Source organism: Pelophylax lessonae (assembly GCF_965119305.1).
Source record: "Pelophylax lessonae genome assembly, chromosome: 8".
Taxonomy (NCBI): Eukaryota; Metazoa; Chordata; class Amphibia; order Anura; family Ranidae; genus Pelophylax; species Pelophylax lessonae.
This window is the reverse complement of record NC_138775.1, coordinates 238,924,475-238,939,953: the sequence shown is the minus strand read 5'-3', so window position 1 is coordinate 238,939,953 and position 15,479 is coordinate 238,924,475. Positions and strand designations below refer to the sequence as shown.

The 15,479-nt window shown below is 41.3% G+C and overlaps 1 protein-coding gene across 2 annotated transcripts in view; it reads left to right on the top strand.

Annotated features, from left to right (window-relative positions):
• The window catches only part of SLC1A7 (solute carrier family 1 member 7), a 120,342-nt gene that overhangs the window by 40,476 nt on the left and 64,387 nt on the right, over nt 1-15,479 (top strand). The window lies entirely within an intron of this gene.

Genomic DNA, 15,479 nt, shown 5'->3' with positions numbered 1-15,479 from the left:
ATCCCCAGCCAGAGGCCCTAATATGCAGAATAATGGAAAGTCCACAAACAAATGCATCTCCAGCACTTTATTGCAAGTTCACGTAACTTGCCGCAACATATCAAATTTGACCAGAATTTAAAAAGTAACGTTTGTGTAATGTAGAATCCGTGTCAAAAGAATTAAGGCTGTTTAAAGATTAAAATAAGGCCATACCCAGTATTAGCATTATGTCCCTAATACATTTCCTGCAGTGTATGTGTTTATTGACCAGCTGTTTCTTGTTTGAGTGCAACTTGCTAGAAAAAAACGGAAACTCTGCAATGGGTAACAAGAATAGCTCTTCCTTCAGACACCTGTGCACAATGTCTCTAGTGTCAGACAGGCCGTGAAGCTGCAATACTAGATTAGAGGATCCCTTGGTGGGCTCCGACTCTAGAGGGCCTGTAAAACAAGCCTAACAAACAAAATAAAGAAAATCTTATATATAGTTATATTATATTATATTATAGTAGCTTATTTGGGCCAGTTCATTGAATTGTAGAATGGTGAGCATTTGTGTGTAAATTTATTGGGCCTTTAACCACTTGCCGACTGCCGCACGACTATTTACGTCGGCAGTCAGCCCCTCACAGGCAAAGTGACGTAGATCTACGTCGCTAGCCTGTGAGGGTCTAGGGAGCAAGCGCGCCCCCGGAGGCGCGCTCCCGCGTGGTCACGGATGTCCGCCGGTCACTCGGCGATCCTCGCTGCAGAGGGAGAAAGTCAGGCGGCTAGTGTAAACAAGCCGCCTGTCATTCTCCCCTGTGTAGAAACAGTGATCACACGGTTCTACTATGTAGGACCGTTGATCATTGTTCCTACAGCTCAAGCCACAGCCAATCACAGTTAGAATCACGCCCCTAGGGACACACACAGCCCCTCCCTCTCAAAAAAAACCCTTCACTGCCAGTGTAATTTTACAGTAACAGTGCATATGTATAGCACTGATTACTGTAGAAATGTCACTGGTAACCCCAAAAGTGTCAAAAATGTCAGTCAAGGGTCCGATCTGTCCGCCGAAATTTCGCAGTACCGCAAAAAAAATCGCAGATTGCCGCCATTACGCGTTAAAAAAAACCAACAAAAATGACAAAAATCTTTCCCTTTGTTAGTAAACGCGATAACTTTTGCGCAAACCAATCAAAATACGCTTTTTGCGATTAAAACAAATTGGCCGAAAATTTTTAAAAATTTTGATTTTTACATTTTTTATTTTGGGAATTTCATATAAAAAAATGTGAAAAATATTGCTATTTTTGCAAAATTTACACTCTTTTTTTGTTTATAGCGCATGATCAAAAAATCGCACAGGTGATCAAATACCACCAAAAGAAAGCTCTGTTTGTGGGAAAAAAAGGACGTCAAATTTGTTTAGGTACAGCATCGCACGACCGCGCAATTGTCCGTTAAAGTCACGCAGTGCCGAATCGCAAAATAGGCCCTGGTTAGGAAGGGGGGTAAAATCTTCCGGGGCTTAAGTGGTTAATAAAAAATAAAAGTATCTTTTAATTCATAAAGGGAGTGCAGTTGCAGATGGTTGGCCTTCAGTTGTGAAAACCTACAGTTTATTGTCAATTTGAGAGAAGGATTTTATAAACACTCTTAGCAGAAGAGATGAGTGATGACAGGTCTGGCCAAGATCTTGGTGAAGAAATAAAGGGAAGAGCGATCTTGTATAAAAACTCAAGGATTAACTGCTAATTGATGTAAGAAACGATGTGCCATTAAAGCGGACCTATATTCAAATGCTAGCAAAACCTTTTATTATAACAAGACTATCTTGCTGGCATGAGTAAATAGGAGTGTAACTAAACACAAAAAAGAACACAAATGTAATATATATTGCAGCCGTTTATATGGCTGCTACCAGGGCCGCCCCTACCATGGGTCCCGCTGGGTTCACTGGACCCAGGCAGCACTTTGAGAGGGGCAGCAAACTGACACCCAAGATTTTTTTTTCAGCAGTTTTGTGTGTGACAACTTCCCCACGGGCTGCTCCCCTGCCCTTTAAAAAGGCTGCCCTCAACACACATACTCATAGTTGCCGGGCGCGAAGGTTCTCACACACAGTCTAACACCAGCTGAAGAGCATGCAGAACTCAGATGTGTGTGCTGCAGGGGCAGGGTACCCACGGAAGACAGAGAGCAAAGATCCCTTTCCCACGGGCTCCGCCAGCAGCCAATGTTCGAGCGTGGCTTGCATTTCTATTGGGTGAAACTGGAAGAGTAGATGCGGCTGGTCTTGTGCCCAGCCTGCCTTCTTCTGCTCTTCTGCTCACGCCCTTTGATGGGCTTGATTTTGTTTTTTTTTTGGGAGGGGGGGGGCAGCGTTTCTATCTTGGACCCAGGCAGCACAATGTCTTGGGCCAGCCCTGGCTGATACGTTCATTTTCTTTTTTAAACTAAGTACATTTTCTGCAAAATATAGAGAATTCTAGTGTCTTTGTATCTTCATCACTGAAACTAATATATCAAACAATGTTATCAGCCTTCCCAGTGTTCTTCTGTAAACTACAGAAGACCTCTACCCTGTATTATAGAGATTAGGAGATAGGGAAGTGTTCTGTATTCATGACATATCTCCTGCCTTAGGGTGACAATACTATTTCTCCAAACATTCAATATGATAGAAAGCGTGTTACATGCAGAACTAACTACATCCAAGGGCCCGTAAGGTGGAATATTTTACGTATTTATTTTTGAGGTTATAAAAGCTAAAAGTACTGAAATAAATTTCATGAAGTAAATGCTGCTCCATTTTCCTTTTAGTGTTAGTCATATACAGTATCTGAAAGCCTAGGCTCTTGATTATGTCATTTCTGTTGAAGGACTTATCTAATAATAATGCATAAACTGTGAAACTGTGTAAAAAAGATCTGTATACTTACCTATTTTCAGTTTGTTCTGGCCTGGTCACGTTATCCCCAGTTTTAGTGATCGGTGCCTGCAGGGGAGAGGAGGGAGCACTCGACAATGTCTGGGAATCCCACGAGCCATGATGCCACATAGCCCTCCAGGTCCCAGCTGTTGTCTGTGCTCCCTTCTGTCCCCTGCAGATCACTGATCGGACTGGATTAAAATAGTTAAATATACAGATGTTTTTTTTTAACAGGTTAGGCAGAATCCTGCCTGGTCGCATCTGTGCATTGACTGGACAGGAGGTTGTAAAGGACTTGTCAAAAATTGTGTGTGTATTTACTATAATTTTTTTTTTTTGGTGAATGAGTCCCTCTCACCTGCAGACTCCCACAACCCCAGAGACAGGGTTGTTGGAAAGGCCCTTGTCCTCATCAACACCAGGACAAGTGCTTTGCTAAGGGGTTCCCTCATGGCAAGGTACCCCACACATATTAAATGCATGTGACTTGGTATGATTAGTACAAGTACCCTTGGTACGTGCTTCTCTCCCACTTTTCCTAGCCAGCCAGGCTGCATGCTTAGATAAGAGTCTAGTATAAATTTTGGAAGACCCCCACACAACTTTTTTCTTATTTTTTGAATGGGGTCCCCTTTAAAATCGATAACAGGCCTGAAGGGGGGTATCCTCTGTGCCATTATATTTACACTATCCATTGGGGCCACGCACAAGCCCTATCTGTGACTTCTGTGTCCACTGGACACTATGGATTACAGATCGGTGTACCGAGCTGCTGTAATTGACCCCACTACCATGTGATCAGCGTGACCAATCAACGATAACATGAAAAGTAGTAAACATTGCCTAATACTGTATGTACTACTGTAATCTCTGTGATTGGTCATGGCCGCCACATGGTACAGGACCAATCACAGCAGCCCTGTACCATGGTATAGCTGTGGCCAATCACAGCTATAACAGTAGTAAACAATGCCATTTTGAATGGATGCCAAACACAGTGTAAAGGGCAGGAGCGCAAAGGAGTGTTTCACTTATTGTTTTATTGACAGAGTAAATGATTGCTTATACAGTGATCATCACTGTAGCAATCAATCAACATAAAAAAAAAATCCAGATTGCCCCTTCTCTGCTTTCCCACGAGCAGTATAGTTTTACTATGGTAATACTGCACTGCTCTGGAGACAGTATATATAATAAAAAAAGATAAAAAAAATTGTAAACAAAAATTTAAAAAAAAGATTTTTTTACATACTGTCAAAAACAATTGCTGTGTTACTATTGTGTCATCATACTGCTTTTGCTGTGATCATGCACAGTGGCTGGCTGCACTGATTTTACTGTATGTCAGTGCCACCAGCCATTGTCTCTGATCACCGCCACAACAGTACAAGGTCACCAAATCTGTGCTGCCTGACAGTATCCCTAATCACCACCATACCAGTCAATATCTCTAATCACCACCACCCACTCACAGTGTCCCTAGTCACTGCCGCACCACTCACAGTGCCCCTGATCACCGCCAAACCAGTCATTTTGTGCCTGATTACCACCACACAAGTTACAGTGTCCCAGATCCCTACCACACCGGTTACAGTGTCCCTGATAACTGCCACACCAGGTACAGCATCTCTGGTCACTGCCACATGAGTCACAGTCTCCCTGATCACCGCTTCACCAGTCATATTGTCCCTAATTATTGCCACACCAGTTACAGTGTTCCTAGTCATTGCCACTATTATGTTTATGTCATGTCTTGTGATTGTGTTTACAGATACGTGTGACTAAGTGTTATTAATTTTCTATTTTTGAATAAAGTTTCTCTTTTTTACCTTCTACACTGCGTAGGTATCACCTTATCTTGGGAATGGTTACTTCCATTCCATTTGGTTTTTGATGGTTCTGCCCCATAGGTTCCCCACACCCCCTCCGGGGTGAGTCGTTGAATTATTACCCCCACCAACCAGTTCTGTGACTGGGACCCTTTTACATATTCCTAATCATTGCCACACCAGTCATATTGTCCCAGATAACTGTCACACCAGTTACAGTGCCCCTGATCACTGCCACACCTGTCCCATTGTCACCAGACCAGTGTATGCCAGCAACAGTATTTCTTATCACTGCAACATTTGTCACAGTGTCACCACACAAGTGTAAGCCAGCAACGGTGTCTCTGATTAATGCCACACCAGCCCCGGTGTCACCACGCCATGACAGTAGTTCCCAATGTCAACAGACCAGTGTAAGCCAGCAACAGTGTTGCTGATCACCGATACGCAAGTCCCACTGCCACCTGACCAGTGCAGCCTGCAACAGTGTTCCTGATCACCAGTGAAATGTTGCCTCTGCCTGCTACTAACTCTGGCCTGCTTATTGACCACTTTTCTGCCTACTGCCTGGACTGATCCTTTGATTTTTTGCTGACCACGTGCCTGTCTGTGGCCTGAACTGACCCATTTGCACATCTCATTGACTACCTTCCTGCGAGACACCAGTCCCAGCCATCTCCTGGCTGCACTTCTAGAACAAGAGGAACTCTTTTGTTCTTTCTTTTTTCATTCTCTTGTACTTCCTGGTCAGAGAAAATGGTATTCCTGGGGGCAGCCACCTACCAGTAGACTAAGCTTGCTTGATTTTTAGGAATTGGGATCACTGTAGGTGATGTTACATCAAGCTATATTCCCTGACCACTTGTACAGAGGCGATCATTAAAGTACATTGATTGTGACACAATTGGTTGATTTGTGTGATAAATAAGATACAATGTCCGGTACATAATCAGTCCAGACAGTGAAAAGTCCCCAAACATGTGGTATCGCCATACTCGGGAGGAATAGTAGAATGTGTTTTTTGCGGTTGTAATTGCTGTGTGTGAGAAATATCTTAATACAATGACAAATTTGTGATTAAAAAAAAAAAATTAAGTCTTCAACAGACTCACCATGCTTCTTAAAAAATACCTTGGGGTGTTTACTGTCCAAAATGTGGTCATTTTGAGGGTGTTTCCACTGTGTTGATGCTCCAGGGCCTCCAAAAATGTGTTAGGTAGTCAGGAAATTTGATGTGTAATTTTGTGCCCTGAAACGCCTAAAGGCACTTCTTGACTTTTGGACCTTTATGTGTAGCTAGGTTGTGAAAAAGTCTCACATACAGTATGTGGGGTCGCCAACACAAAATATGTTTTGGGGTGTAAATCTACTGCCAGATAAACACTCCTATCATTTTCTTGAGTATATTAAAAATAACTCTGTGGTATGTGTATCGGAGGCATATGAAATTTAAAAAGTATTTTTCGTAAAATCCCTATTTTTATCATGTTAATGCGTCCCATCCAGGATATTGGTTTATTCGAGTTTTTCCCTAATTCTGTTTAAATTTCATTTAATAATGGTATATAATTTATTTGATATAGATCCTTCCATTTTGATGTTAATTTTACTCCTAGGTATTTTAAATTTTCCTGCCACTTAAATGATAATTCTTCCTGTAAGCTTTTCCCTTCTTTCTTATCTATGTTTATCTATGTTTATATTTACAATTTCTGATTTTTGGGGGTTTATTTTAAAATTTGATAAGTCTCCGTAATATTTCAGAAGTTTGCTTATGTTTGGTAAGGTTGTTCTAGGACTGGAGACATAAATTAGGATATCATCAGCATATGCTGCCACTTTGTGTTCTTCTACTCCAATTCTCAATCCCCTAATATCTGTACAGTTCCTAATGATTGCCAGTAAGGGCTCTAGTCAGGGCGGGCCCTACCATGGGTCCCGCTGTGTCCATTGGACCCAGACAGAACTTTGCCAGGGGCAGCAATTTGAATCCCAAGATTTTTTTCCAGCAGTTTTGTGTATCATCAGTTTGCGGGGCGTTACGGGAGGCATTTTCCCATCTCATACTGCCGCCCGTAGTGCAAACTGATGAGTATGAGGAGGCGGAGAGCCTCCGGGGAACATCCCTCACGTAATCGTGGTGTGCGCAATGACGTCACACATAAGCACACTCCATCTCACGCTCTGCAGGCTGGATCTTCTGGGGCAGTGGGTGTGGCAGACACAAGAGTGACAGGGGTGACAGGGAGACAGACTGTGGGTGTTTGTTGGACCGGTCCGGTGGTGAGTTATGGTAAAAGATAACAGTATATATAATATTTTCAAAATGTTATATATAATGGATGTGGGGGCCTTTTGGTGGGCCTGATTTTGTTTTGGGGGACAGCATTTAAATTTTGGACCCAGGCAGCACATTGTCTTGGGCCAGCCCTGGCTATAGTGTCAGAATGAACAATAGGGGTGATAAAGGGCATCCCTGTCCCATACCATTTCTCAACTCAGAAGCTTATGAGAATGTCCCATTTATCTTCACTGCTACCATTGGCTTTTTATATAACATTATAACCCATTAAATCATTTTTGGTCCAATACCTAACTCTTCCAATGTTGCTATCATAAAACTCCAGTCCACTCTGTCAAGCGTTTTTTTTGCGTCTACTGACAAGAGAAGAGCTGGAGGCCCTTCTTTTTTCGCTTTTTGTATAAGTAGCATAGGTCTTACCCCATTATCTCTCCCTTCCCTCTCTGGCACAAACCAAACTTGATCCGTATGTATCCATTCTGACATTAGACCCTTTAACCTTGTGGCTAGTATTTTAGCATATATATTTATGTTTACATTTAACAATATCGGTCTATACCTAGAACATTGCGTGGGGTCTTTATCTACCTTAGGTATTACTGTAATATAAGGGGTGTAATTCTAAGTATGCCTATGATTCGTGTTAAAATATCTTATTCATTGACAACTTTTTTGACAAAAAAAAACAAACTTTAATTTTCTTTGCTGCATTTTCCAAAAAATTTTAGCAGCAAATGACAATTCTAAAAGACTCACTATGCCTTTCAGAAAATACTTTGGAGTGTTTGTTTTCCAAAATTTGGTCTTTTGTGGTTGTCTCCACTGTCCTGATGCTGCAGGGCCTCCAAAAATATAATCAGTAGTCAGGAAATTAGACATGTAATTTATGCTTCTTGAAAGCCCAAAGGCACTCCTTGGGTTTTGGGCCCCTCTGTGCATCTAGGCTGTAACAAAATGTTCACATATTTGGTATTCCTATACTCAGGAGGCTTAGCAAAATTTGTTTTTGAGTGTAATTATAAGTATGCCTCTACTGGGTGTGAAAAGTAACTTTGTTAAAACTATAACTTTGTAAAAAAAAAAAAAAACATTTTTTTTTTAAATCACTTAATTTTCCAAAAATGTGTTCCAAAAAAAATGACAACTTCAAAAACCTCACCATGCCTCTTACGAAATACCTAGGACAGTCTACTTTCCAAAAATGGATAATTTCAGGGGTAATTATACTCTTCTGGCATTTTAGGGAATCAAGAAATGAGAGGCAATCAGTATATCAGAATTTATCAGTTTTCAAAAATATACTATATACCATAGCTTGTAGACTCTATGATTTTCATAATTTTCACACAGACTAAATAATATACACTGATTTTAATTATTTTTACCAAAGAAATTATGCAGAATACATTTTGGCCGAAAATTACGAAGAACAATTTTTTTTGCAAAATTGCATAGCAGAAACTAAGAAAAATATATATTTCTTTTTCAAAAATGTTTTTTTTATTCTGTTTTGTTTATACTGTATGGAAAAAAAAAAAAAAAACAGTGGTGATTAAATACTACCTAAAAGCTCTATCTGTCAAAAAAAAGTTACAGTGTGAATATTTATCATGCTCCAGCCAATCCCTTGAAGGAGGCATCCAGAAGGTGGCAAATGTTTGGGAGGCCTGAGCAGAGAGTTCTTTCCTCTCCAACAAGGGTTCCATTTCTTTTGAGGCTGCTGACCCTGGAGGCAGCCTCACTGGGCAAAGGATTGCAGTCTGGGCCTCAGCAGCTGCTGGGCTGAGGGCCTGGAGAAGATTGCCAAAGGGTTATACTTTATGGAGGGCACTATCTTGAAGTCCGGGTATGGAGAAGGATCTTTTTATCTCCCTCACTATGAGGGTCTACCTGTGGATGCTGGGTGGCAGACAGCTCCTGGGACACTGTGAGTAAAGACCTTGCGGTGTACTATTAGTTGTGCAAGTGCCAGAAGTTGCTTTATAGACTGCTTCTGTAGGATCCAAGATAAACTTCCCATACCATGTTACCTCCAGGAAAAACTGCTATTAGAAGATTAGTGGGAAATTTGCCCTTTCATTATTGCTATTGATCGTTTTGGAGTATCCTTGAACCTAAACCCCTCTCCTTCTTTAGCAATAAATACTAAAAAGACATACCGTAGACTAGGCCTGAATTGTCAGTGTTTCATACCTACCCAAGTTTTTGAGATAGAAATGGGGGACACCTATTACCAAAAGTATGTAGGTATCGGACACACCCCCTGCCACATCCCTTTAAGGGAGAAATACTCACAAAAAATGTTTGGTTAAACCTGCAAGTGCTTTTCTTACCACTACTTTGCCTTTATACTGGCTTTTAAAATTTACAAATGCAGCAATTTAGAAATTGTATGAAAGGTGTAGCACTGGTAAACACTTTTTGATAAATAAATAGTGCATTTTATATACAACTATATAGATCAGACCAAAATGAGGGACAAATTCGGAGGAAAGAGGGACGGAGGGACTTTGATGTAAATCAGGGACAGTCCCTTGAAATCGTGAACAGTTGGGAGCTTTGGTGTTTGTATTACTGGCAGCCAATGTACTGCATTAGGAGACCTGGGTATATTCTCTGCGACCCCTTCAGGTCAGGGTAAGCGCTACAGGAAAAAGGCTCCACAATGTAAATCGTTCATCAATCACATCATCCGGCGTAGAAGATCCACTTCACAATGAACAATGTCCAAAAAAGAGAAAAAACTGCTTCCCACTGACATATCCAAAATCATCGCTGGAATTCCATTAAATGACATTTCCCAATCCCCACTGCCACAGTGTAAACAAAGAGACGGGGTCTCCTGGGTGACATCATTGAGCACATGTGAACATAACTAAATTTGGTCAGTAATGTCCCAAGGATCATATATTTTAAAGGGGGCTTCCAGATACCAATAAGCTCCCCCCTTACCCTGCAGACCCCCCACAACCACTGGGCCAGGCTTATGAGGTAGAGGCCCTTGTCCCCACAAACATACAAGGCACCCCCCAAGTTGAAGGCATCATGTGGTCTGGCATGGTTCAGGAGGAAGGCGCAAACCCCTCCATTTCCTGGAGGTTAGCCCCAGAGATGTATAGTAACAAAGTAGAACTACTTAAGTACTGTACTTAAGTACCGAAATGCGGTATCTGTACTTTCCTAGAGTATAATTTTTTTCTCCTACTTCTACTTTTACTTCACTACATTTTTTCGATGATTTCGATACTTCTACTCAAGTATTTTTTTTTTTGTGCTGCATAGTTACTCATTACTTTTAAAAAAATTACCACTGCCAGAACAGTAGATGGCAGGTTGCATAAAGCTCAAAAAAATGTGTATAATGTCATGTGTAAATCAGCGCATACGAAAATAAAGGCTGTGTATAATAAAAGCTGTTATACCAAATCTTTCCAATAAAAAGAAAATATGAAACAAACAAATAAATGGTGCTACAGCGCTTAAAGTGCATCAAGAAACTACTAACAAACACAGGTTAATCATTTGAATAAATCATTTGAAATAATAAAAAACAATATGATGTTCAAACTTTTGACTTCTTTCTTTAATAACTACATAACACAGTACTTGTACTTCTACTTTCAGTACTTGAGTAGAAATTTTTTTTCAAAACTACTGGTACTTTTTACTTTTAGTACTTAAGTAGCAAATTTTTTGAAAAAACTACTTGCAATACTTAAGTAAAAAAAATGTTGAATACTTTAGTACTTCTACTTAAGTAACTTTTTCTGCGAGCACTTCCACTTCTACTCAAGTCACTTTTTGATCGAGCACTTGTACTTTTACTCAAGTAGAACATTCGAGTACTTTATACAAGTCTGGTTAGCCCACACTTTCTTCTTCTTTTTTTTGCTTGGGATTCTCCCTTCAAAACCATACCAATCTGGGGGGGGGGGGGGGGCTACACTGTTTTTCTTAAGGGGTCTCCCTTAAAATCCATACAAGACCTGAAAGGCTCTCTGGCCCAATGTTCTAATGCTTTTTTTCTTCTAAGATTGAATCCTAGGGAATGTTACATTCACCCAGCAAAAGGCAACAAATAGAAAATGACAATAAAGATATATTACAAACATTATGGTTATTTTCTGTTACTTTTACGTGAATGATGAGACATTCGCGAAGCAGTTGTTTTATTCATAGACATCTTTATGTGAAAAAGGTTTTCAGGCCTCTGCTTTATTGTCACCACCAACATACAACACATGGACAATTTGCTGTGTCTCTCAGTATTGAAGAATATGATTTTTCTGTATCGTCCATACCAGGAGATCTAGTAGCTAATGGAATTTCCAGAATATCACCAAGCCTTGATTTATGTGAATCCATATGCACATCATTAGACCATGGAATTCTTAATTACAGCACTTAAACAAGCCCTGGGCAATAGGCGTACTCCTTCTTCCAGCACGGAAAGGTTCCTTGCCACATTTTTCCCTAACATTCTACACATGAGACAATCTTTTTACAAAACAACTTAAAGAAACTTATAAAAAAAAAAACATACCGCAGACATTTTTCCAGCACTGAAAGAGCTTTTAAATCCTGAATGAATTTGCGAGCGGTTGAGTTTGTGCAGACTCATGATTCACAGCGCCCAAAACTGCAAACGATGGGAAAATGTGTTACACATGGGATGTATCTGTAATGAGAAACAATTGTACGGTTCCAAGGAGTCTGCTGCAATCCCTTCAGCCTCTGCTAGCATCTCACATTAAATCGAGCTTACTTTATAACACCCAGGAGATGGCTGTAAAGTGTGTCTATGGCAGCATGCAGAAGTTTTATGAGACAGTCAATGTTTCTGTGTGATGTTCATATAAAGTTGTCTCGGCTTGTTGGCAGAGCTTTTTTTTTATATACAATAAAAACACAGTAAAATACAGTATAATATACAGTAAAAGAGCTACAGTTCTGTACTATATACTGTACTGTAATAAGATACCAGATGACATACGCACTAGGGTCCCATTGACACCTGTAGTCCTAGATTAGCTGCACCTATTCTGTGCCACCATTTCCGTCCAGCTAGATGAGATGTTCTAATCCTTTAAACCTCACTCACAGTAATAATTTCTGGTCTGTGACAGTTCACGGACCAATAACTAGCAGATACATTTATCTTTTCTTGTTAGAGGGTTAAGCAAGCAGGAGCAGGCAAATTGCTGAAGGGTCATAATCTATGACATGCAAGAATAATGCTAATAAATTATAAAAAAGAAAATTTCCGCGCTAGTGTAACAACAAAGTGAGTGACTATGAATGAAATACAAGCAGCTGGCACAAAATCAACTAACAGTGATCCATAAATACAATATATCCAAAAAGTGCAGCGCTAGAAATAAGTGAAAAATTATAAATGGTAATAGAACTCCAAAATCATAAAAGAGAAAGGGTAGTGTCCAAATTAATGAATACAGTCCCAAAAACTGGTGCAAATAGTATAAATCCACATGCAGGATATTCAAAGAAAACTCTTTCCGGTGACACCAAGGAAAAGTGTAAGAAGGGGACACCTCTGTGCATGGGTATGGCAAGCAGCTTACCAGAACTCCGTCACTACTCAATTCAATGAGACAGCCTCTCCCAGCTAGTAGTTAAACCAGTGTGGTCAGTGGATGTCAAACTCAGGCACTTCAGAACTTCGTGGCTACTCTCAATAGGACAGCCTCTCCCGGCGAGTTGTTATACCGATATGGCTAATAGATGTCAGGCTTGGGTGCTTCTCAATTACTCCATCAAGCATAAATGAATATGTAGAAAGAAATAGAGGCCCATAGCGTAATCCCGTAATATATAGGCAATATTTATTGAAAAGAACTACTTACAAATTGAAGATATGCAACAGGCATGAAAATTGGGCTGATCATGGATGAAATCGTGGCGTCCCGCAAGTCTCCAAAACAGCGTGGAACAATCAAAACAGCCAGCTCCGTAAGGGGGCGTGTGGACTTTGCGTCTGGAGTCGCCAACGTTTCATAATCAAAAGACCTTGTCTGGGCGTCTTGAAGTCACAGCTTGAAGTTCAGTTGATTCCTGCTAAATTGTACAGATTTTCAGCCATGAGTGGCCATGTCAGCACCACCCAACTCAAAAACAGTTAATTGAAAAATTAACTGAGCTGGGTGGAAAGTTCTTGATCAAGTAACCACTGCATCCAGTCAGCCAGTCAGAATAGCCAGCAGTGCAGATTCCTCCATCCACACTGTTTAGCGTGCATGGGGTGATTAAGTGATCTTTTTCTGTGTACAAAGCTAGGTCCATAAAGTCATGTTTTGATGAGTTTGGTGTTGAGGAAGTCAAGTGGCCTGCAAAGAGTGCTGATTTCCACCGAACTAAACATCTTTGGAATTAATTGGAACACTGACTGTGAGCCAGGTCTTGTTGTCCAACATTAGTGGTTGAACTTGAAAATGCTCCTTTGGTTCGCCACATCTCCCAACTAATGACGGAAAGAGTCATACCGGATGATCCGGCATTCTTTTTGCTTCATTGCTCGGGCATGGCCCCGAAACAATATAAACGCTCTGTGTTGCGACACCTTCTGGATGCGGCGAAATCATGCATTAGTTTATGCTGGAAGAGCTCGACCCCCCCGACGGTTTCCCTCTGGTTGCGGAGGGTGAAATGGATTAATGATCTGGAGGACCTGGTATTTACTGCACGCGGTAGGAAAGAGCAATACACTAAAACGTGGGCTTGCTGGAATGAATACATACTTTCTGATGAAGGCCAGACCTTGAGTGAGCCTCCCCAGCTGTAGCAGTTCTGCTTGGCTTTGGGGTCACCCGTGCGGGATGAATTTCCATACATACCTCTCTTTTTGTCAACCCCCTTCCTCCCCCTTTCTCCCCCCTCCCACTTTTTTCTTCCTGACTTACCTTTCTTACTAGCCTCCCTATCATACCCACACTTGGCGCTCCTTCTACATCTACCCTCAATACCTTCTATGCCCCTTCCCTTCCCCTTCTTCCCATTCTGTACTCTTTTACCTCCCCCCTTACGCCTACGTTACTCCACTGACCGAATGGCCTTTGGCCATGCAAGTGGTCCCTGCTTTGCTTTTAGCGTTCCCGTATACTGGGCTAACCTTACTTGTCATATGCTCTGTTGCTCAGCAGGCCACTTTGATTTCGGTCATTCTCTTAAAGCATGATAAGCTTACATGCACAATGTTTTCCTTGTTTAATTTGATGTGGAGACTATGTCTCTTGCACTTGCTGGTGATCTTGTCAGTTACTCTGTTTTACTTTTTTCGTTTAGAGCCCATTCACATTAGCGCGACTTGTCAGGCGACTTGTCAGCCTGACAAGTCGCGCTCGGTCGCGGTCCATTGATTAGCACAGGACCCGTTCTAATAGGAGCGACACAAGTCGCTCCGACTTAGAAAAAGGGTCCTGTACTACTTTGGGGCGACCTGGAGGCGACTTGCATAGACTTCCATTATGTGAAGTCTCTGCAAGTCGCGCCGAAGTCGCGGTGCACAGCGGTGCACGCGACTTCACAGGTCGCCCCCCAAAGTCGTGTCGCGCTAGTCTGAATGGGCTCTTACCGGTGTTTCACTGCACTTTACACATTGTTTATGTTTTCTAAAACACACTAAAATAAAGAATTTGAAAAAAGAAAATGCTCCTTTGGCTGAAAAAGGGAAACTCCCACAGAGACACCACAAAATCTTGTGAAAAGCCCTCCTAGAAGACTTGTAGCTGTTATAGCCAGAAAGGAGTGCAACTCCATATTCAAGAGACTGCAAAGAGAATTTCTCTCAGGCACAATGATGGATTGAGATCAATAAGTATAAAGGGGGGGAGGGGGGGCTGGGGCAGTGAGGGTAGCTGCACACAGATGGTTATTTACCCTAATACAGAGAATGCATAAAGGTAAAAACCTTTTGCCTTTAGAACCACTTTAACACCCATAATATTGGAACAGGATTTCCAACAAGCTTTTATAGATATAATTATCAGGTGTCCACAAACTTTTAAAAACAAAAGGAGAGAGGGAAGCACATTGATGTAGTGCAATAAAATCCCTTTTTGAAGTTAAAAGAATATATCCAGTTGTATTTACATGTCTAATGAATAGGGCATATGTACATTGCCATATAGGGGAGAGATTACTACCACCAGCTAGTGCGATGTCGGCATAGTCCTCCAACTTCGGGTTCCTGTTAGACCTGGAAAAATGGCGCACAATCATACCTGTGGATACTCCGTGCTGGGGCTCTCCACTGATAGCGACTGGAGCCCAGCTGTTCCCCTGTAACCAGACATTGTGGGGGCAACTCCATATAAATGCTTTTGATATTGGAATGGGATTTCCAAGGTGTAGTTATCATGTATCCACAAACTTTGAGCCATATAGAGTATCTATATTTAAACTAGAATAACCCCTAAAACCAGGGGCGTCCGAT